Raw genomic sequence first — 23765 nt, 5'->3', positions numbered from 1 at the left:
TCGTTTGTGGTTCTTGGCAAAGGTGGCTGGATTAGCCTTCTGAAGCGTGCTCGCACGGCCTCTTCTGCGTTTCTCCGTTCAACTGCTGAATAGCTTCCCATCCGGAACCCCTCTGAAGTATTTTCCAGAGCCGCCCACACACACACCCTCCCCCCTTCCTTTATACGGGACCTGTCACTCTCTGCAGCTCCTTACTGTTCCCAGAGTACCCTTCACGACAGGCCCTTGACACGGAAGGGCGGGCAGTTCATTCATCGCTGGAAGCCCCGCGGCCAGGAAAGTGCTTGGCTCGGGACGCTACAGTCCATCAGGAACGAAAGCCCACCCGGGCCTGGGCCAGAGAAGTGCCCAGGCGAAGAGAATGCTGAGGGGTCCACCCCACTCATTCTATGGAAAGAGCTAGATTTCTCCTTGTGGTCTCGAATCCCGGAGGCTTGTGTCACTCCGGGGTTCTACTCTGCCCACACATCCGGACTCTACGGGCCTCCGCCTAGCTGGTCCTCCTTTTCATACCCACGTTCCAACGTGACTGCATCCCGGCCTGCCGGGACTCAGAACGCCCCAGGGTCTGGGTGACCCCACGATCCAGGCCAGACACTGTTCCACGTGATGCCTGCCTGACCTAGGAAGTGAGCTGAAAGCCGATTCGGGGAATCGCTCCCTCTGTTTCTGCTACCGGCTCTCCGTACCCTCTTTGGAGCACCTGTTGAAAACTATCTGGACTGGAACCAAACTGGCCCTGCCCCTTGACTCGTATCATTTTGCCTGTGAGTGCTTTGTTATCCTGACGGAGAGATGCGTCAGATTTCCGTCATTGCCTTTACCGCACACATATGACCCTGACATCTTGCCCCTCCCTACCTAAACATGCCTGATTATAGCCGGGGGTAAACAAAACTTCGGTCAAGGTTTCCCGTCCCGATGCAATGAAATCACAACCGACAGCGCCACGAAAGTGATGGCCTGAAGGATCACCTGCGGCGTGTTGATTTCCAGGATAGGCATGCTTAAAATCTAGAACTTTGGTGCCCTTATTAGCGACCGTGTTTCCAAATCCAAATAACATAGGACGATTCGGAGGAATCGAAGCTCCATGTAGAATTAAAAATAATCCATGCAGAACGCAGGAGGTGTTTCCGTGACTTTCACACGCTGCTCCTCGACGTCAGCTAAGCCAAATGGAGTCACTGGGCGCGACTGTCTCTTCCCGCGTGGACAATGGGTGACTTGAGAGGAAGCCAAATGAGTGGAGGAAAAACCAAGCACAATTAAGATGGAAAGAGCCTGGCAGTCAATGCACACACACACTTGCACACGCACACATGCCTGCACGCTCGCTCGTGGGCACACACACACACATTTGAGATGAAAGACCACTGTACTAGGAGTCAGAAACGGATTCTCCTCCTGATCCTGCAGGAAGAAAGGATAGCAGGAGGAATTAAAAATTATCGAGCTCTTGTGTAGTGTTAGGCAGTTTTCCTGGAGGTCTTTTGATGTAATTACTAATTATTACCTGTTCTATGCAAAGCATCATTTTAACTGAAGAAGGCAGGGGTAACTGAGAACTTCAACGGCAAAGAAAGAGGACATGTTGAGCTGGGGTGAATATGTAACTCACTAGCTGTGGAACTCAATATTGCAACTTTTTTCCCTTTTTTTTTTTTTTTTTAGCCCCACAGTCTTATGAGGTAGGGATTTTTCTTCTCTCATTTCTACGGAGAGTGACCTGAAGCCCAGGGATACAGGACTAGCCAGGACAGAGATGGGATGAGGGTCCAGGTCTACGCAACTTGGAAGCCCGGCTCTCTTCCCTCGCCCTGCTGCCCCCTGCCATCCATCTGCACTCTGTCATCTCTACCTTGATCTGGTCTGGATTTCTTCTTCTACCGAACTTGAATGGGAAACATTACAGAGCCATTCACGGTCCTCCCAGCTCTGACTACCTACGAGAATGAGAGAATGAAAATACAAATGTGTCACCGCGGTCCATGAGGGTAGAGTTGGAAGACTGGACGAGAAGGAACAAGGAGTTTCCCCGAGGAGATTCTGGGTCTACAAATGGTTCTTGTCCCAGCATCCTCTTTGGAAGAGGCATTCCGATCACATGTGGTGGGTTACAAACAGGCTCTCACAGCTGACGGGGGCGAACAGGAGTTTTCTGGATGAGCCAGCCACCGCAAGGCTGCGGGTCCACGTAAGAGAGACATGCAAGGAGTTACAGGTTCTACGGCTCGGCAGCTCGGCACACGCTCTTGGATACATGCAGAAGGAAACAGAGTCCTTCCCACTGTAGACGCTAATTGTCAAGCCCGTTAAGCCGGCGATTACTTACGCGATCCTTAACGCATTAGGAGTCAAGGCTGCAAACGCATTAGCCAATATAAGTGCACACTGACGTCTCTAGCTTTGATACGCACTTATTCAGGGACTGATTTTTTGTTTGGAAGATGACACTGATGTCATAAATGTTCTCATCTTGGTTGATCCTTTTATTTTGTTTTGTAAATGTTTACTTATTTACTTTGAGAGAGCGAGAGAGTGCATGAGCGGGGAGAGGGGCAGAGAGAGAGAGAGAGGAGAGAGAATCCCAAGCAGGCTCTGTGCAGCGCAGCTCCCGATGCGGGGCGTGAACTCACAAACCGTGCGATCACGATCCGATCTGAAATCAAGAGTCGGACGCCTAAGAGGCACCCAGGTGCCCCGGTTGATTCTTTTAAAAGGAAGAGTGGAGCCAACGTGGAGAAATATAAACCAAAGAATACAAGAGCACAAAGGCAGGATAGCTGTTCTGCAACTTGTGACTTCCATGCGTAGACTGTATTAGATTTGTGTGTTCGGATCTGGATATGCGTGTGTAACACACGCATATACAAAACCCAAATGCACCATGGCGAGGTGGAAGAGGCTGGATTTATGGCATCAGAAGATTTAGATATTAGACTTTAGCTCTGAGACCTTGGATGGGACCTTGTTCTCTGACCTCAGTCTCCCCATCTGAGAAAGGGCGTCTTGACCACAAAGTGGGAAAAGCAAGGGGCCCTCTCTTTAGGAAGCGCCATTCAAGTTGCAAAAGGAAACGGTAATAGGGCTAGAAAGTACCCCACCTGCAGGTCTGAACGGTGGCTCTCCCTGAGGTCATGATTTCCAAATTCCTTGAAGGTTGAACTGGACATTCCAAACTTCGGATCTGATGAGGCATGACCCAGAGAGCACACAGCCTACCTTCTGCTCTCCTGTGTGTCTGCCACCCAAATTCCTGCACTCAGTTTACAAACAAGCGGATTGAGCCTTGCTCTGTAAAAGGTGACCTCAGATGCCTTTTAAATACGAATAAGGCAACAAATACTAAAGAAGTGTATTCTTCACAGAAGTCACTCCATTGTTCTTTTACAAGTAAGATTCATATTTATTAACTACGTTAACATTTTTATTTCAATAATACTTGAACACTTAAATATAATAATGTATAATGATGACATGTTCTTTGTGCATTAATGTGATAAGCTAACCGTTTAAGGACCTCTAACAACCTCATGCAGACCGAACGGATGGAAGTTTTAGGAGCCATGGCCAAAGGGAGAGAATTAGAACTTAGAACTAGAGGTTAAAGTACCTGTGCACCATCAGTGTGCAAGACCTCGATCCCTCAGCTTTCCTGGGAGAATGCCTGCACTGCAAAGTTGGGCTTTCTTCTGGAACATCTCTGTGTATCACAGGACCACGTGTATCCCTAGAGGAGCTGTATGAAAGGGCCACACTGGGCAAGGTTGGAGAGCGAGAATATTAAAACAAACAAGCACACATCCCCCAGAGCAGGCCAAAATGAATAGGTATGCACTTTCATCCATCCTATGGACAGACGGGCCACTGAGAAGTCAAGCTGCACATTTCAGATCAGACTAGGATTTGGAAAGCTCCGGCAGGGATTGTGGACAGAAGCTGTCCGAATTGAGAAGGTCCATTCTATCGACATGAGTGGGTCTCTCCCTTGTCCTCATCTGCCACTCTGATTTTAGGGAAGTGGGAGAGAAAAAAGAGGCTGAGGGCTGGGGAGGACCAAGGAGCTTAGCCTGCTCTGGAGTTTACCCCTTCTGGATGGAGAGGGGACAGAATTATTCCTCCGCGCTCACTCTCTGGTACCAATCTTGCCCACACCAAGCATGCCACCAGTGACATTTTCATGACATTCACCACAGCGCTAGGAGTGCTCTTTTGTCATCTTGTATGGTATTTTTAAAATGTTATCTTGCGGGGCGCCTGGGTGGCGCAGTCGGTTAAGCGTCCGACTTCAGCCAGGTCACGATCTCACGGTCCGTGAGTTCGAGCCCCGCGTCAGGCTCTGGGCTGACGGCTCGGAGCCTGGAGCCTGTTTCCGATTCTGTGTCTCTCTCTCTCTCTGCCCCTCCCCCGTTCATGCTCTGTCTCTCTCTGTCCCAAAAATAAATAAACGTTGAAAAAAAAATTAAAAAAAAAATTTAAAATGTTATCTTGCAAGCTAATCAAGGGAAGGCATAATTTCCAGAAGGAAGGCAGATAACTCCCAATTCCAATTCCTTTTTTGAAAAACATATTTCAAGAATATGGAGATTCTGGCCGCAGAATGGAGGATTCCTCCAGAAGAAAACTCGTCAACAGTGCAAAGCTTGGCCATGAAGGAGTTTTTGGGTTTTTTTGCCTTTTTCATTTTAGTTTGGTTTTTCTTTGTGAGGAGTTAGACTAGGGGCCAGAAAAGCATCTCTGTAAAGGGCAGGAGAGCAAACATTTTAGGCTTTGCAAGCCACACGGTTTCCCTGCATCTATCCCACTCTACCGTTGTAGCATGAAGCAGACACAAACAACAACTAACCAAGTGAGTGTGGCTGTATCTCCATAAAACTCTATTTAGAGACGCTGAAATTTAAATTCATATAATTTTCATGTGTTATGAAACACTCTTCCCTGGATTTTCTCTCAACAATTAAAAAATGTAAAAACCATTCTTATCTCCTGGCTCGAAACAGGTGGTGGGGCCAGATTTGGCCTGGGGGTCGTAACTTTTTCCTTTTCCCCAGTACCTTTTTTTTTTTTAAATTGAGGTGCAATTCACATAACAAAATTAACCACTGTTGAGTGAAGAATTCGGTGGCATTCTGTACGTTCACAATATTGTGCCACCACCGCTTTTATCTGATTCCAAAACGTTTTCATCACCCCCAAAATAACCCCATACCCAAAAGGCAATTATTTCCCATCCTTCCCCCCCCTAGCTTCTGGGAACCATCAATCTGCTTTGGGTCTCTATGGGTTTACCGATTTCATGTAAACGGAATCAAGATGTAGCCTTTGTGTCTGGGTTCTTCTGCTAAGTTTGGTTTCGAGGTTTATCCCCTTTGTAACACGTATCAGTATTCCATTTTCCATTCCTTCTTACGGCTGGATATTCATATATATGTATATTATATATTTTATAATATACAAAAGAGTTTATTATTAGAAATAGCTATTAATCTAATTACTCATAGAACTAGACTTCTTCTGATGTAAGCTCTTTTTTTTTTTAATTTTTTTTTTAACGTTTACTTATTTTTGAGACAGAGAGAGACAGAGCATGAACCGGGGAGGGTCACAGAGAGAGGGAGACACAGAATCGGAAACAGGCTCCAGGCTCTGAGCCGTCAGCACAGAGCCCGACGCGGGGCTCGAACCCACGGACCGTGAGATCGTGACCTGAGCCGAAGTCGGACGCTTAACCGACCGAGCCACCCAGGCGCCCCTGACGGAAGCTCTTCTTGAAGGTGGGTTAGAAGGATATTCTATAATATAATAAAGGGGGAGTCTCTCTGATATTTAATGAGGAAGCATTAGAAGGTCTGTCTCACCAGCCCACCAAACTGCTCTCATCCTTACCAGACACCAGATGAATCTAGTAGTCGAAGTTCATCCCATAATTGACCTACCAGCGGTAGCATGTAATAAGGCTGATATTCTCTTTAACATTTTCTTTCTTGGCTTCTAAGATGCTACATCTTCTTGGTTAATCTCTACCACACTAGGCACTTCTTCCTGGTCTCTTACTGGTTCCTCCTTTTCTCTCCAACTTTTTAACCCCGGAGAGTCCCAGGTCTCCATCCTTGGTCCTCTGCTCTTTTCTGTCTACACGTAACTCCTTTGGTCAGAGCCTCCAACCGTATCCCTTTAAATACTATTCACAGGCTGATGACTCCAATATCTGTATCTCTTACCTAGACAAGCCCCTCAGACTCCAAATCTACTCACACACCTGACCGCTTGACATTTTTCTAGTTGGCTGTCAAATAAACATTTCAAAGTCCGACACATCTGAGACTGAATGAGTGATCCTTTTCCCTCAACACATGGCCCAGAACCTCTTCGGCCTGCCGTGTCCCCATTGCAGTCGATGGCAACACCATTTTCCCAAGTGACTTGGGCCAGAAACTTTGTGGGCAGCATCCCTGTCTGCTGATTTCCTCATGCAGCCCATGCGCAGAAAATCCTGCTGGGCACTTCCTTCCAAATGTATCAGGAATCTAGACCCTTCTCTCTTACCTGCACTGCTGTGACAGCCTCTCGTCTGTCCTCTCTGCTTCGATCCTTACCCCCTCCCTCCAAAGTCTTAGGAGCTGCTATTCTGTACATAGCAGCTAAAGCAACCTTTTGCAAATACAATTACATTACAGAGTAAAAGTGAGAGTCTTCACAATGGTCTCCAGGGTTACACACGATCTCTTTTCCTGCTCATCATCCACTCTGGTCCACTGCGCACTGGCTGCCGGGCTATTACTTAACACACAAGGCATACTCCTGCCTAAGTCTTGAGCTCTGGTTGTTTCCTTCACTTGGAATGCTCTTTGCCCAGAGTTCTCTCACCTTCTGCGCCTCTTACTCAGCTCTGATCTCAACAAGCTTACCCTGAGCACTTCCCGTGATACTGAAATCTGTCCCTTCCTCTGAACTCCTGATCTTTCTCACCTTGCTTTACATTATTCTTCCTTCTACATCACTTCTAACCTTAGAGAATTCTTCCATCCATCCATCCATCCATCCATCCATCCACCCATCCATCCATTGTCTCCCCAACCAAAATGTCAACTTGACAAGAGTCAAGATCATTGCCTGGTTTATTCACTGATACATCCTAAGTGCTTAGAACAAAACCTAACAGAAAGGAGATACTCCACAAATATTTGTTGAATGAATTCTTTTTAAGTTTGAAAGAAGACAAAGATGTCTGATGTTAGGAATACTCAGCACGGTATTATTAAATAAGAAATGGAGGGATGCCAATTTTCTCCAAATAGTTTTGCAAATTTACCAGAATTCCAGTTGAAATCTCCATGGGATTTGGGTGGGGGACTTCATAAAATGATTCTAAAATTAATCTCGAAGAATAAATGCCTGAGAATAGCAAAACATTTTTGAAAAAGAATCTATGATAGCCCATAATAATAATTAAGCCAGAGGGCTATTGGTGCTGAACAAACAGAATAACCGATGAAGTGAACTGAAAACCAAAAAATATACTTTAAGTATCTTTAAAGAATTTAATGTTTTATAAAAGTGACTTTTGAATCAGCAGTGAAAAGTGGGATTGTAAAACAAATATTGGTGAATCACTTGGTAAATTGTTTGGGGAAAAGACCAGGTACATAACTCCCAACATATTCTGAAATAAAGTTTAGATGGGTTATGGAATTTACATAATAGTTGAAACTATTAAATTAATTGAAGAAAATATAAATACTAGCTTATTTATTCTTGAATAGAGAAAGTCTTTCTCAGAATGATTCTATGAAAAAAAAACAATATACCAAAAGATTGATAAAGTTGATTACATTGAAAATATGCTCACTAATACAAAGCTGAAAGGCAGATATATTGGAGAAAATATTTTCTTTATAAAATTCAGGATATTGTAACATATTATATGGGATTAAGGAGCCTTTCTTTCCAATTAAAAAATATATAAATAAGCAGAAAGATATATGGTCCAAAGGCATAACATGAGACCATGTAAAAGAAATGTAATTAAAAGTTAAGCATTTCTTGGGGCGCCTGGGTGACTCAGTCGGTTGAGCATCCGACTTCGGCTCAGGTCGTGATCTCGCGGTTTGTGAGTTCCAGCCCCGCGTCGGGCTCTGTGCTGACAGCTCAGAGCCCGGAGCCTGCTTCGGATTCTGTGTGTGTGTGTGTCTCTCTCTCTCTCTGCCCCTCCTCCACTCACACTCTGTCTCTCTCTCCTTCTCCGGAAATAAATAAATACTAAAAAATTTTTTTTAAAATATTTAAAAAAAGTTAAGCCATCTTAAATGGCAGATTTAATTAGTAATCAAATAGCTGGAAGTAAATATAGCAAGATATCCATTTTTCTCCTATCACATGTGCAAAGATTAAAAAAGAAAAAAAGAGGGGCGCCTGGGTGGCGCAGTCGGTTAAGCGTCCGACTTCAGCCAGGTCACGATCTTGCGGTCTGTGAGTTCGAGCCCCGCGTCGGGCTCTGGGCTGATGGCTCAGAGCCTGGAGCCTGTTTCCGATTCTGTGTCTCCCTCTCTCTCTGCCCCTCCCCCGTTCATGCTCTGTCTCTCTCTGTCCCAAAAATAAATAAACGTTGAAAAAAAAAATAAAAAAAAAATAAAAAAAATAAAAAAGAAAAAAAGAAAACCATCAGTGCTTGGATGCGGGGCGATGGGTATGACAGCACCACTGTCCGGTTACTTTGGGAACACGCACCAAAAACTTGAAACAGATGCGTAATTCTTCGCTACGGCAATTTCAATTTCAGAACTGGTCTTAGAAATAATTCAATATGTCTGCAAAGACTTAACTCCAAAGACGCTTACCGTCACCTTGTGAATAATACCACACAATGGGGAATAAGCAGAATATCCCAGAATAAAGGATGAGTTAATAAGAGCTTGGTAAACCCACACCCAAAACACTTTTTGGCTAGTGAGACAATTCTTTTTTTTTTTTAAATTTTCTTTTTTTTTTTCAACGTTTATTTATTTTTGGGACAGAGAGAGACAGAGCATGAACGGGGGAGGGGCAGAGAGAGAAGGAGACACAGAATCGGAAACAGGCTCCAGGCTCTGAGCCATCAGCCCAGAGCCCGACGCGGGGCTCGCACTCACGGACCGCGAGATCGTGACCTGGCTGAAGTCGGACGCTTAACCGACTGCGCCACCCAGGCGCCCCATAGTGAGACAATTTTTAACCGAATAATGATCGGCAGGATATGATGCTCACACTGTAAGGCCGAAGTGTCAAAATTAGGGTAATACACGTGTTGAGAAATCTCTCATTTAAGATGAACATAAACATACATGTAAAAATGTCTGGCAGAGCAGATGTAAGACATTAATATTTCTGTCTGGGGGTGGAATTATACATAGTTTTTAGTTCTTGTTTCTACGTATTTGTACTTTCTCATTTTCTATAAAGAGTGTATTTCCCTTCTGTAATGAGAAGTAAGATACTCCATTTTTTTAAGTTTATTGACTTATTGGGAGAGAGAGTGTGAGCAGGGGAGGGGCAGAGAGAGAGGGAGAGAGAGAGAGAATCCCCAGCGGGCTCCGTGCTCAGCATGGAGCCTGACCCGGGGCTCGAACTCATGACCACGACATCATGAGCTGAGCCGAAATCAAGAGTTGGACGCTTCACCGACTGAGCCACCCTGGCGGTCCAAGACGCTACGTATTTTTTGAAAGGAAGTGGTGTTATTTGTGAAGAATTAGAAAAACCAGGTCATGTCGAGGTGAGAGGAATCACCCTGGGGGTTCCCACTGTCGGGAATTTGCGGTTGGGGTCGGGAGTCTACCAGCTTGGGGGGAAAAAGAGGGCAGCAACCCTCCCCCATGCCCACTCACCACCACCTAGGCCTCGGGTAGCGTGGAGAGTGTGGTCCTGGATGCCAAGTCCTGTCACTTCGGCAAGTCCCTGCCGCCCACCGGCTCTCGTGCCGCGTGCCCTGAGCCTGCGGGTATGCACAGCGGGCTTTGTTTTCCTCTCCTGGAACAACATCCTTCAAGGTGGGGCCTCCCTCCGAGTTCCTCAGGACTCACTGTGCAACACAAGGTCAATCTGCAGACTGCCCAGACTATTCCATCTCGCTTCCCTCTGGCTGGCAAGGGAAAAGTGCCCATCTCCAACCCCCCGCCTTTGCCCCCAAATTTAATGAGTAGCTTTCACTGCTTTCTAGATTTCAAAGTGTTTTTCTTAAATCCAAGTTTCTCAGCCCCTGCACTAGTGACATTTGGGGCCTGATAACCCTTTGCTGTGTGTGTGTGTGTGTGTGTGTGTGTGCTGGCCTACCCCGTGCATTGTAGCATGGTTAGCAGTGTCCCTAGCCTCTACCCAGTAACACCCTTTGCCCAGAATCGCGACAACCGAAACACCACCTGGCGTGGTCAAATGTCCCTGGAGATAAGGTTGTTAGATAAAACGCAGAAAGCCCAGTTAAATTTTAAGATAACGCATGATTATTTTTTAAAGTTCACTTAATGTATTTTGAGAGAAAGAGAGAGAGACTGAGCCGAAGCAGGGGAGGGGCAGAGAGAGGGAGAGACAGAATCCCAAGCCGGCTCTGCAATGTCAGTGCAGAGCTCTATGCGGGCCTCAAACTCACAAATCGTGAGATGGTGACCCGAGTCGAGATCAAGAGTCAGACGCTTAACCGACGGAGCCACCCAGGCGCTCCGACAAATTATTTTTTAATGTAAGAATATCTCAAATATTGCACGGGACACCTGGGTCCCAAATATTGCCTGTGACACACACTAAAAAATTATTGGTTGCTCTTCTGAAATTCAAATGTAACTGGGTGTCCTGTCTTTTTACTTGCTCAATCTTGAAACCCTTTCTGGGAGGCAACATCGCCCCCAGTTGAGAACCATGAACGAAAGGCAACAACTATTTTCAGCCCTCTTTTAGAGGTGAGGAAACTGAAGCTTTGGGGGAGAGAAATCCTTGGTCCAAGGCCACACGGAAACAAGAGTGCAGAGGAGAGATCTGAACCCAGGTTTCCTGATGACAAATTCCCTCTTTCTTCCTGCACACAGAACTACTCGCCTTTTCTCCCGAGAGGCTGAAAACGGAGAGACCACTGGGGTCAGGGCCACTATGCAGACGGTGCTCTGAATCACCAACGATTACGTTCTTTCCATATGTTCTCTGTAACACAACAATCCCTTGAAGTTAGTTATTATTCCACATTTAACAGATGGAAAATTAAGGATCAGAGAGTTTAAACAATTTACCCAAGTATATTTAGCTCGTAAGTGGTCGGGCTGGTGTCCTTTGCTAATGTGTTTCTTTTCCTCAATCAACTAGGTCTGACTGAAATCTTCGAGCTACATTTTGCGGTTTCGTGGTCCCAGAGCTTTGATTCATACATTCGAAAGCCAGGGATAAAAGGATGAACTGGTCCAGAACTCTTCTCAAATACCATTTCAGACAAAAACCGACCCGTTTGCTTCGCAGACATGGTGCCTCCCATGCGACGAGCCTACCCAAAGAACATAGAGGCAATGGCTAACCTGGACAAATCTGTAGGCTTTATCATCAGTTTCTGAGAAATTAAGAGCTGATTCCCTGTTATATGTTTTAAAAAGAAAACATGGCATAACTTGGCTTCTTTGCACCCGATGGGGAGGTGCTTCCAAGAACTATAATGAGTTTGGTAGGAAGTGGCAAACTCGTACTCCTCCTTCAATGCCCACCTCAAATCTCACATTCTTTTTTTTTTGTTTTAAGCTTATTTATTTTTGAGACAGTGAGAGCGAGAGAGAGCGAGTGGCGGAGGGGCAGAGAGAGAGAGAGGGAGAGACAGAATCCTAAGCAGGCTCCATGCTACCAGCACAGAGACTGACACGGGGCTTGAACTCACAAACCGTGAGAACACGACCTGAGCTTGAAATCAAGAGTCGGACGCTCAGCTGACTTGAGTTCTTTATGGGACTTTCATTGACCTCTTCCTTCTCGGGTAGAACTATTATTAGTTTCCTCGATTGGATTTTCCTGGCACTTTTTATATGCCTTGGTGCATAGATTTACATGTGTATGTGTCTCCCCAGTTATTTATTAAGCATCCCATGTTTATTATCTATGGAAAGAAAAGAAGTAGAACATCTATGCAAGAGAAAAAGTTAGAAATCTTATGAACATTTAAGATTAGCTCTTCGATTTCTGTACCTCATTTCTCTTTCCCAGGCACCTAAGGCGAGGCCTTCCACGTAAGTCTTAGCGACTTGCTGAGTGAAGGGTGTCACAGAATCTAGTCGGGAAGATACCTTGGTGCCTCACAGCTGAAAGTGTGGCCCACAGACCAGCATGACCGGCACTGCCTGAGACCCTGAGAGGAACGAAGAATCTCAGGATCCAGCCAGACCCGCTAAATCAGCTAAGTCACCAAGACTTCCAGGTGATCTGCATGCGTATTCCACTTGTGAGAAGTCCTGCCTTTGAGATCAGCAGCCCGGGGATGGCAAATACACAGGACAGGGACTGAAGAAGCGCTTCATTCCGCATACACGGCAGGCATCACTCACCCATCACAGTAGCGTTCACACTGCACGACAGGGCAGCTAGAAGCTTCTCTGGGCAATCGCTGCCAATCAATTAGTATGGAAACCAACTTGCACCTCCCCCTAGATCTAGCAAGCGCTCTCATTTTACAGATGAAGAAACAGGCCCAAAGAAGGGAAGCGGTCTGACCAACACTAACCCCCTCCTTCACGGCAGGGATGATATTAAACTACCACTGTCCAGCCTCTTGTGCTCATGTTCTTGCCCCACCGTGCTGGGAAGTTAGGCAGACACAGCTCGAACCAGGACCTATCATTCTTTCTCACCGTCCCCCCAAAGAGCCCTAGGTTACCTGTCACTGTCCTCGTGCTGTGGTGTATCAGAAAGAGCTCGAGCTCTTCTGGACTTAGAGCAAGACGGCCTCAATTGCCCCCAATCTTTAGATATCGCTCAATACTTAGAAAGTTTTCTGCTAAAGGGGAAACCAGGGAACATATTTTCCATCGCAGTTGAACTCTAGTCACGGGACCTTGATTAAAAATAACCCATCCTCTCTCTCCCCTACTTGATGGTGAAACACCATTAAGCAAGCAGAAAGGACCACTAAACACCGGGCAGACCCCTGGGCCGTCTTTCCCCGCCTATACTCCCCACTCCTTGCTACACTACATCTTTCCAACCCCCTCTAGCTTCAAAAAAAAAATTAATGGCATTCATTGTTTATAAATGCTTCTCTGTTGATCTTTCCTATTTCGGTTCCTGACTGCTAGTGGAAAAACTCTCCCCACTTCCCCCGCCCCTCCCGCACTGAGCTTTAAATATAGCAACGGGAGTTGGGTTGGCTCAGGGCTTTGTGTTTGGAGTCCACAGCCTCTGCCCTCTGGGTCACCAGTTCACGTCGCAATACCCTGGTCACCGCGCTTTCCTTCTATTACGTGTGTTTGGCTTAAATTTTTGCGAGAAGACATCCTCCTTAATGACCACTTTCCCACGACCATCTGGGAACTATCTGAGCTTGACATCCCTGACCCCAGTATTGATGATCCCAGCTGCCGTCTGCCGCCTTGCCCGGGGTCTCGGGTTTTCACACTCCCATTCGCTTTCTTCAGAACTGTTCTAGCTTAAGGCTTGAGCGCTGGCATTTCTCCTGAGGGGTCCCTAGAAGGGACTGGTCAGTCTAGGCTTTCTCCTTCTCTCCATCCCCAAAGTGCCTGCCTGCGAGTACCAACCTTTTGTACATAAAGACGGCTTTCATAACACTGGCCAGCTTTTGAGTTTCGCGGTCCACAAGGAATCTTCACACGTATCACTTTATTTGGTTAGTGGTAAATCCCAACAAGTCGGTGGAGGTCTACCAGCCGTCCGAGGTCACTCGCTCTACCAAGAGCGGAACCACCCCGGCTCCTCTGTCCCATTCTGCCCCCCTCCTGCTCTCTCCCGCAGATCTGTATTTTGGGTTTATTCGCAGTGATCCACGAACAGATGTTTGCTAGTGCGCCCACTACTGTCAGGGGCAGTGAGCAAAGTTTCACTTCCTATAAATCTAATGGGACAAAGCCCTTGCTCCTTTGCCTTTGTTGGCAGAGGTTTTAGAGTAAGTGTCAAGCCGGGGAAGCTTCCGTGTAGTTCTTCAGGCAATGGGAGAGCGGAGCATTCCTGAGAAAGGCAGGAACTCGCTGTCAGTTTGCTTTCAGCTGAGGTTTGGCAACAGAGGAGGAGGTAGAGATGGGTTGAAAGAACACACCTGAGGGACTTGAACTAGTTCATGTGAGATGTGCTGGACGAAGCCTGGGCTGGGGCGGGGGCAGCGGGGGAGAGAAGTGGCCCGGCCTGACTGCAGAGAGGTCAGTGTGTGCACGGATGGGGTTTCTGGAGGAAGGGGACAGGGTGGAGTCACCGACGGCCTTGAGGCTCTCCCTGGCCAGGAGGTGAGCGCGTGAAGGAGCCACCTGCCCAGCAGGAATGGTCCCTCGGTGAATTGGCAGATCTTATGGGCCAAGATGCTGCTCTGCTCCACTGTGGACGTATTCGAGCATTCTGGCATCGCCAAGGCCTCCGGGCAGCCAAGTTCTGGCCGTCGAAGTGAGAGACTGGGCCCGCGGAGAGAAGGCAGGCGGGCAGCAGCCCCTCCTCCTCCCTCCCTCCCCCCCGGGGGGAGGGTGGCAGGACAGGAAATGGGGGGAAGCAAGGAAAGTTACTATAACCGGACACTACTGCTTTTGGACGCGGTCTCATTTAATCTTTATCCCAAATCTACCAGATAGGCAGTTTTGATTTCTATTTTTAAAATGGGAAAACAGATGCTCCGCCGATGTTCCCCGAAACGTCCTTTGCACACAGGGATACCAGGCGGATCGCGTGCAAAGTGATACAGGCCTTCGGGGTCACACGGAGGCCGGTTCAGTGCCCCACCTCGGTTTTAGTGAGTAACTCTCGTTCCCTTTTGTGGCATGAGAACAGGGTAAAGGTGGCGCTTCGGTCTTAGGCTGGGTGGCATCGTGGACAGGCTGAAGCGACGTGAATTCTTTCAACGATGTTCTTGCTGTGGAAATGGCAGCACACCTCTCCCTGACCCAGGGCGTGGGCGCACGTGCGATGCGCACACGGGGGCCCTCCCGCGTTCGTCTGTGGTCATGTTGTTGGGGGGTGGAGGGCAGGGTAGCCATAGACTTTGGCATTTTCTTGCCAGGTAAGCTTCGAGTGTGATAGAATAATCTAGGCTTTGTTTCCTCTCCTTCAGCAACCAGGCAGTGTTTGGTAAGCTAATGCTTTCATAATGCTTTGGTAAGGAAATGCTTTCATAGTATTTAGCAATGGATTTCTCCCCCCACCCCCACCCCTATCTGCAGTCCTTGGTAGCTGGGTCCCAATGCACAGGTGTCTCCCATAGATACACACACACACACACACACACACACACACACACGCCCTGCCTGATGCTTTGAGTCCCAGATACACACAAAGCGCTGCTCTATATTTTATTACCAGCCTAGTTCTGTCACTTTATGATGTGGTATCCACTGCGGCGGCACAAGCAACGTTCTAAAGTAGGTCAGTGGAACATTCTCCATGAAAGCAGCCGAGTGGAAGCCCAGGATACACATCTTCCAACAGGTCTGCATCTCCCGTGTTCACAACAGGAGACGGCCCGTTCCCATGGGTCCCTAGTCTCCGAACACAGAATTAACAATGGAACGGATCCAAGGGCAGGCGGCCTCCCTATATCTGTCGTGACTTGGTCTGAACCTCAAGCAGGAAGGCATGAATCAGCAGTATCACAGTCAGGCAAAGGTTTCGCCATCTCGAGTTTAGAAAACTCTCAAAGCGTATCCGGGATTCAGAGAGGCGCCCGCTTTCTGATTGCTCCGAGTCTGCCTGGGACGATTCCTTCTCCCTTCCTTCTGTCCTGGGCACCTTTTTTATTTCTTGATGGATGGGACAAAGAAAAAAATGTCTGAAGCCCAGTGGATCATGGGAGAACATGGGAACACATATGTTCAGCATATATTTGCTCTGATATTACTAGATGTTACTAGATCACCTAGCTGGTGATCTACAGGGAATGGCTAAAAACTGAACAAAAGACCACCTTAAATTATCACTCTCCCCTCTCTGATGGGTTATTCACGCGGGGAAAATACTTTCCTGTATTGTCCCTTTTTTTCTGCTAAGTTATAATCTTCAAAGACTCCAAAAATGCCAGTATCTTCTTTGGGGCACACAAAACATTATTCTTCTGGGAAATTATTGCTATGCTGTGATTCAAGAAATCACCAAGGCGTTTGCAAACATCATGATCTATAATTTAAGAGGGACAGTTGTTTTCTTTTGGCTGACTTTTTAAAAATGACGTTCCCCCCAACTGGTACATGGGGGAGGGGAAGGAACAAAAAAACTTAGAGTGGGAGAGAGCCAAACCATAAGAGGCTCTTAAAAACTGAGAACAAACTGAGGGTTGAGGGGGGTGGGAGGGAGGGGCAAGTGGGTGACGGGCATGGAGGAGGGCACCTGTTGGGATGAGCACTGGGTGTTGTATGGAAACCCATTTGACAATAAATTTCATATTAAAAAAAAAAAGACTTTGGCCAATTACTAGTAAAACAAACAGTCCACAGAAATAAAATCATGCCTTCTCTTTGGGAAATGTTTATATTCTGGAGACCTTCTCCACTTGGTCCCCTTTCTTATTCTGACTAGTCATGAGATGTTTAAGGATGGGGTGTAGGAGGGAGACAGGGTGTATGTCTTCCTAATACCAGCTTGGGTACATTATGAAAAACAGATTTAGGAGCATATGCATAAGTATGGCCAACATGCTACTAAGGTCTAGACAAACTAGATTCTGAAAGTTCCTCTGGCTTCCTGACTTCCTCAAACTGGTCCCGAAATGGGGTTCAGCTATTCTCCCAACAGTGATCTGGCTTTAGGACATCCCAGTCAGGTCACCTGGATGGGGGTGGGGGGATAGCTTGGGAAGGCCCGTGAGAGCATCGTGAGAGGCCCGTTAAACCCACCTTGTCCACTGCACGCCATGGTCTGTCATGGAAGGAGGCCCAAGGGGTCTTTAGCTTAAAGTGGGAAGGGCTCCTTGTCAATTCTTCCAGTTTCTAGATACCTTCCCTCTCATTTCCTTTGCTACCTCCCAGGCTCCCCACCTGAATGAATGAAGACGTCAGACATCAGCACAGGGCCGGGCACACAGTCGGTGCTCAATCAAAACGGAAGAATGGGTGGGGAATACAGGGAAGCGGGGAATGGAACGTCACCATCCAAGTCCTTGTGAGAGGTACTACCAGACAGGAACTGCCACCCCGGATGATCCAATTATTGTCACAGGGCAGCCGTTTCCAGATCTTCAGATTTCACAGACTAATAGAAACGGGGAGAGCCAGCCACCAGCCGCAGTGAAAGCAGACTCGTCAGGGAGACAAAACCATAGGACGTGGCTGAGGGATATTTGCAGAAACTGCGAGAAACCCTGAGTTGCTCTTCGGTCGGCCCCAATCTGCAAGAGGTTTATTAGCCAAGCAAGTGGCCCCGTGGCCACTCACTCCTGTATGCCTTTGGTACTGAAAATACACACCGGGCAACTGAGACACAAAACAAAAACAGAGCTTAAGAGTGGAGACGTTATGTGATAGAACAGATAGTAAATACTGAAATCAGTTACAATTAGAACCGTCTAAACAGATGTATAATCTTATTATAAGGTGTGCATATATCTTAAGACTTACTCTCAAAGGTCTGACTTGCCAAACATTGGAGGTACAAGTAAAAGTCTGGATTGGCAAAAGGGACACACTTACTCGAGTCAGGATTAGAAATCTGGTAAGTTATCTGGAGTAACGGAGAAATCAAAATGCCATATGTATTTTCAGCTTTTAATAACCTGAGAGGCGAGGAAGAACGGTGTTTTGGGAAAACCTCCGAGGTAATCATTAGGACAAGAGTACATTACATATCTTCCCAAACACGGGAAGTTATAAAAGGAAAAGAACACACAAACCACATGACTAACACACACACACACACACACACCCCGGAAGGAAACAGAAAACACACAATAGAAACTGTATAGTAACAGACAGAAGGAAAGCCAACTATTTCACTCAGAGCAATGAATGTGAATCCATAAATCTCTTCGAATTTGGAATAAAAATTCAAGTTGGGGGAAAAAAAAGGAGTCTGAAGTCCAATTATGTTGATTTGCCAAAGCAGCACTTAGATAACGTGACAAAAAAGGGTTTAAAGTCAAAGGCGGATAAAGGCAAATATACACAAAACGAAGTTGGGAGTTTTACTATAACGGTGGGAACGCAGGACATGAGGGTTAAACAGGATGGGATGGCCTTGTACTTGTATGTGGCTATAATGCAAAATAAAGATATCCCTGTTATGACCCCCTTTGCGCCACCTTTGCGTTAAAATATGCAACAAAAAGGGGAAATGAAGAGAAATGTCACGGAGGAAGAAATAAGGCTTCTGTGTCAAGCTTCCTTTAGGAAGCAGGCTGAAGCCTTAATATACCTGGGGATAACTTTCAGAGGGATTAGGAATTTTCCATATCCTTTCTCTGTTTTGTTTTTAATTTACTTCTGTTTCTTTTATTTTTAAGTTTATTTATTTATCTTGAAAGAGAGAGAGGGCACGTGCATGCGGGGGGCAGAGAGAGAGAGAGAGAGAGAGAACCCCAAGCAGGATCTGCACTGTCAGCACAGAGCCCCATGCTGGGCTCGATCCCACGAACCATGAGATCATGACCTGGGCCAAAATCAAGAGTTGGGTGCCTAACTGACTGAGCCATCCAGGCGCTCCAATTCGCTTCTGCGTCTGTTGGCGTACTTCAGGGCAGACTGGTTTTTTCCCACCCACTAATTAGCATTTTCTAAAACCTCCGTGCGTGCAATGTGTGTGCTACCTGCTATGGGAACGGGCACATCAGGGAGACTCACGTCTTCAAGCGGCTCACCAAAGTCTAGGCTGTTTGAGGAACGGTATGAACGTTCAGGGAAGTAGGTGGCCACCAAGGAACTCGAGAAAGCACTGTAACTGGGTCTTCGCAGATCTCGGAATGGGACAGATGGAGAGGTGGAGCAGGAAAGATGTTCCACAAGGAAAGACAAAACGCCAGCACACTGAAAACGGGCTCCCAAACCACGATCGGGACTGTCCCCAGGGAGCAGGATGTCTGAGGGAGGGGGGGGCTGGTCAAGGATCTTTCATTTTCGAGGCAATGACGTGTAGGTCCCACGAGATGCCCCAGAGCCTAACACCAGCCCACACCCCCCGGTTGCCTCCACGTCTGCGTGAGACTCCAAGAAACCTCCTTCCTTGGAGCCCACCAGCATCCATGGCTGTTCAATCTCCCCTGGAAGGAGCGTGGATTATTTTTTCTTGTAAGTCATTTCCTGTGAGAGATGGCTTAGCACGTGGCAGCAGGCATCACATTTTGGGAAACCGACGGAAGACGGCAGAAGTATTCTCTGCCCCTTTAGTTGAAAGGCGCGGAGTCCAATGCTCTCCGAGAACACTGGCCCTGAACTGGAGTCTTAAGAACTCTTTAACGAATTTGTCTTTGTGAGCACTGAGAGGGCTTTCTGAATTGAGATACAAGCCCCACAGTCTTCAATAGCAGCCAAGTGGAATCGGGGAAAAGTAGGTGTTGGGATAGAGCACTCCGTGGTTATAATCCCTCTGTTCCACTGCCTGTTCTCCACTGATAAGGCTCGGGAGCTTCCAGCATCGCAGGACTTCAGAATGCTAACGCGGGCTCCAAATATACAGAGGGAGCACAGTGCACAGCGTTTTCCAAACATACACTTTATTGGGGGAATATCCGCCCCCTCCCCAAATCTGCGGAGCTCGCTTCTGGAGTTATTTTTAGAAGCTCTTCCCTTCGGTGTCTTTCATCATTGTGGACGTGAGAACCCCGAGCGGGTTTAAACCCTCTTCTGCATGGGATCGATCTCTTCAGCTCCTGGAGGACCCTGATCGTGCTCCCCGAAGGCTTCTCCAGGCCAAACACAGCCACGCCCTGCGAACATTCCTCATCTGGTAGAGTCACCATCTCCACACCCCACCTGTGCTCCCTATTCTTCCAGTCAAATACGCCCCTAGCATCAACACGATTCTCTCAAGGGGGCCAGAGGAGCAAAGAATACACAGAAATGACCTCTGTCGGACTGGGCGTTATATTGCAAGGTTGTCCTCTGGTAAAAAAAAAAAGTAGCAGTTACATTAGTGCTACTTGGAAGCGGTGAAGACACCAGAGGAGAAGGATCCCGTTGGACAAAGCACCGAGGTCTCCGTACTGGATTTTAAGACGGACACGTACCATGACCCAAAAGAAAGCAATCTACATGAAACTTAAGAAAAAGGTCCTAGAGAGCGTTTGTGATTCTTCTCATTTAGAAGCTGTCCAGCTGCTAAAACAATCGTCTGGTCAACCGACTGATGACAGCTCCGAGGTTTCATTCTATTCTGAGAACACACAGATGTGACATTTGCTTTTCCATATTCCCCTCGATTTCTGTTTTGGCCTTTCCCATCAAGAGACGACTTCACTGGTGAGTCAACGCTGCCTTGTCTTTTTAGCTTTATGTACAAATGTATATGCGTGTGTGTGTGTGTGTGTGTGTGTGTGTGTGTGTGTAGTTTTTTCTTCCATTCAACGTTTGGTTAATATTTTATGGCTGTTTTTGAGCAATCAGATGACGTCAGGACAGGTCAGGAAACAGTTAAACTAATGGTCAAACGATGCATTAGCAGACAGGCCTTGGACTCATGTCATGCAAGATATCCTCATGTTATAATGTTACCAAGTGACCGTTCATTCTGATGGTAACACGGTGTTATAGGTACATCAAGGCCACGGTCCATCTGCATTTTATATTCATTCGTAGGGGAGGACGCTTTTATACTACATCTAAGATTACAGATATAGGGAGGCTGTGAGTGCCTTGTCCAGATCTGAGTTCTTTCTCCTGCCGATGCTGTGACTGTTCGGTCTGAAGCCAACTCCGACTGAGAGCACGCCCTTGCCCTGCCTCTTCTGCGCAGGGCAGCAGAATCCAAATCCCTTCTCCTGAGGGCACGCTCCACAAGAAACCACTCTCACAAGAATCTCTACCTCAGGTCCAGTTCTGGGGCTGCTCACCTAAAACTAAGCCAGAGTTATCTTCCCCGGCGGTTGCCACTCGGACGGTTTGAAGGCGAACGATTCTTTGCGCAGTGACTGTATAAGCAACTTGATATGTCAAGCACGGACGTCCAGCTGTTTTGCTAAATATGTGTTTAGGAAATAGGAGCCCGTTGGATAGGCTGTCTTCTAAGCGGATGCCGACTAAGAACATTTAGTTAATTAAAAAATAGTTTGGGAAACAAGGCATGTGACAGTCAACAGAAGAATGGAGTCCTTTGGAAAAAAAACCTCTTTAACTGATGGAGTGGACTCATGCATTGAGATAGTTATGGTGATAGGTTAGATATGGTGATAGTTATTTTGACTTGTTCAAGTCTCTGAAATTTCAACGAGAGGCAGATTACCGCAAGCAGACTCAATGCTCTCCCAAAATGAGGGTGCCGTTGATGGAATACATTTAAGTTGATACACGATGCAGAGGAGTCCCCACCCCTCCTGCCCACGGCCAAAGCCTGAGGGTGGCCAGAGTCGATCCGCTTGGTGGGGAAAAGATGTCCATTAAACCAAGAGGATTCTCCCAGTCTAAGGCTGGGTCATCAGTCTTCTTGACTCAAAGGCTGGGAAAGTCAGCACTGGGGCTGAGGTACACCTACCTATTTCTCTTATGTCCCATGAAAGGTTGGGTTGACCGTCTTTGGCTTGCAGAGCTGACCCATTTTTCTAGAAGGGGACAGCCTAAGGAGGTGATCGTAAAAGGTAGCCATGTCCTGGAGGCAAGATCAGACTGGCAGAAGGGGCTGCCACAGTGCCTGCTCAACCCAAGGGTCTGTGTGCCACATTTGCAGGGGGGGTGCAAATCTGAGGACAAGGGCAAAGCTGGCGACTGGGAACGAGCCATAGAGTGAAAGAGCTGAGGAAATTAGCAACATACGGGTGGGGTCCTGGTTTACTTTCACTGGTAGATGAAAATGTGTAGCCTTCCCAGCTTTAGGGCACAGACAGTCAGGCAAGGAACAAATGTGACACCCTGTCAACCCAATGAGTGTCCACTCCAAATTAGAAATCCTAGACAGTGAGAATGCCAGGTTCCTTTTACTTTTTATTTTTTTGAAGAGTTTTCATTTATTTTGAGAGAGAGAGAATGAGAGAGCAGGGGAGGAGCAGAAAGAAGGAGAGAGAGAGAGAGAGAGAGAGAGAGAGAGAGAGAGAGAGAGAGAGAATTCCAAGCAGGCTCCATGGTGTCAGCATGGAGCCCCCCGTGGGGATCAAACTCATGAACCATGAGATCATGACCTGAGCCAAAACCAAGAGTTGGATGCTTAACTGACCGAGCCACCCAGGCACCCCAGATTCCTTTTGTTTTTAAACAAACATCCATCAGCTAGAAAACCTCACAAATGAGATTTGACTTTTCCTGGCCATCATGATGTAGCCTTTGGTTCTCAGTTGAAAGGAAAAAAAACCTGCTCTAATACGTTTTCTGAAATGTCACTCTCAGGAGATAGCAGCAGATAGTCTTTCCCTGGAATCTGGGATATGAAAATGACCTGTGGCTGGAAGGAAACGAATCTTCAGCTGATACATGTAGAGACAGGAGGCTAAGTCTGAAGAGTAAGGAAAGAGAAAGGGGGCAGATGGACTGTGCCCTGCGATCCCAGACTAGCGTGCTCCGTGCCTCGTCTCAGGAAGTGAGAATATTTGCCAGCCTCTGCTTTACATAGCTTCCTCTCCTCACCTCCCTCCTTGGCCACCTCCCTTTCCCCCTTCTTCCTGCCTCAAATTGCTTCTCTCATTCTCTTCCTCTTTCTTAGAAGGAGCCTGCCTTCTTTACTTCGCTTTCATCTTGGAAAAGAGCAGTGCGCCTTGATGATGATTTCTTTAGATGTTCATTTATTTTATTTTTGAGAGAGAGAGAGAGAGAGAGCACACAACCAGAAGAGGGGCAGAAAGAGAGGGAGAGAGAGAATCCCAAGCAGGCTCTGTGCTGTCAGTGCAGAGCCTGAGGTTGGGCTGAATCTCATGAACTGTGAGATCACGACCTGAACGGAAACCAAGAGTAGGACGCTTCACCGACTGAGCCACCAGGCACCCCTCTGTCTTTTTCAAGATAAAATGGCAGCTACAATATAAATTTAATTCTAATAAAGGAAAAGTACAGTGAGAATTCTCTTCAGCACGGGGCACATCTCTTGGTGATTTTCAAGATGGGAGTCCTTCAAAATTGTTGCTGTACTTGAGAAGTACCTAAATCCTCCCTTAGGGTATTGATTGTGACATTCTTCAGAGGCAAACTCATTTCTGTTACTCATTTTCAAAACACATGTTCCTTTGTCTTTTCACACTCGTCACAGTGAGATTTAAACTAGAGACACAGCATCACCCATTTAAGGGTTATGAATAGCACTGCCTTGAAAAGGCCTGGTGCAAATTTGTGTGGAATTGAAAGTGATGCATTGGACTTGGAAGAATGTCAGGCAGACGCGCAGACTAGGTTGGAGGCCAAGTTTCCTCAGTGTCCTGAGCATGGAACACGAGACCCTCTCCCACCACGCTCACAGTCAGATCCAAATCATCACTTCCAGATGGAGAAATGGAATGGAAG

General features: G+C 46.9%; 1 protein-coding gene across 6 annotated transcripts in view; it reads right to left on the bottom strand.

The window, feature by feature from the left end:
* The window catches only part of STAC (SH3 and cysteine rich domain), a 140766-nt gene that overhangs the window by 55432 nt on the left and 61569 nt on the right, over positions 1–23765 (bottom strand). The gene's annotated exons all lie outside the window — the stretch shown is intronic.

Source organism: Lynx rufus, unplaced genomic scaffold (genome assembly GCF_022079265.1).
Source record: "Lynx rufus isolate CCGP_SWC_20201006 ecotype Redwood Valley unplaced genomic scaffold, mLynRuf1.p SCAF_5, whole genome shotgun sequence".
In the NCBI taxonomy this organism is placed as follows: Eukaryota; Metazoa; Chordata; class Mammalia; order Carnivora; family Felidae; genus Lynx; species Lynx rufus.
Note: the sequence above shows the minus strand (reverse complement) of the source record. Positions and strands in the feature narration are given on the sequence as shown.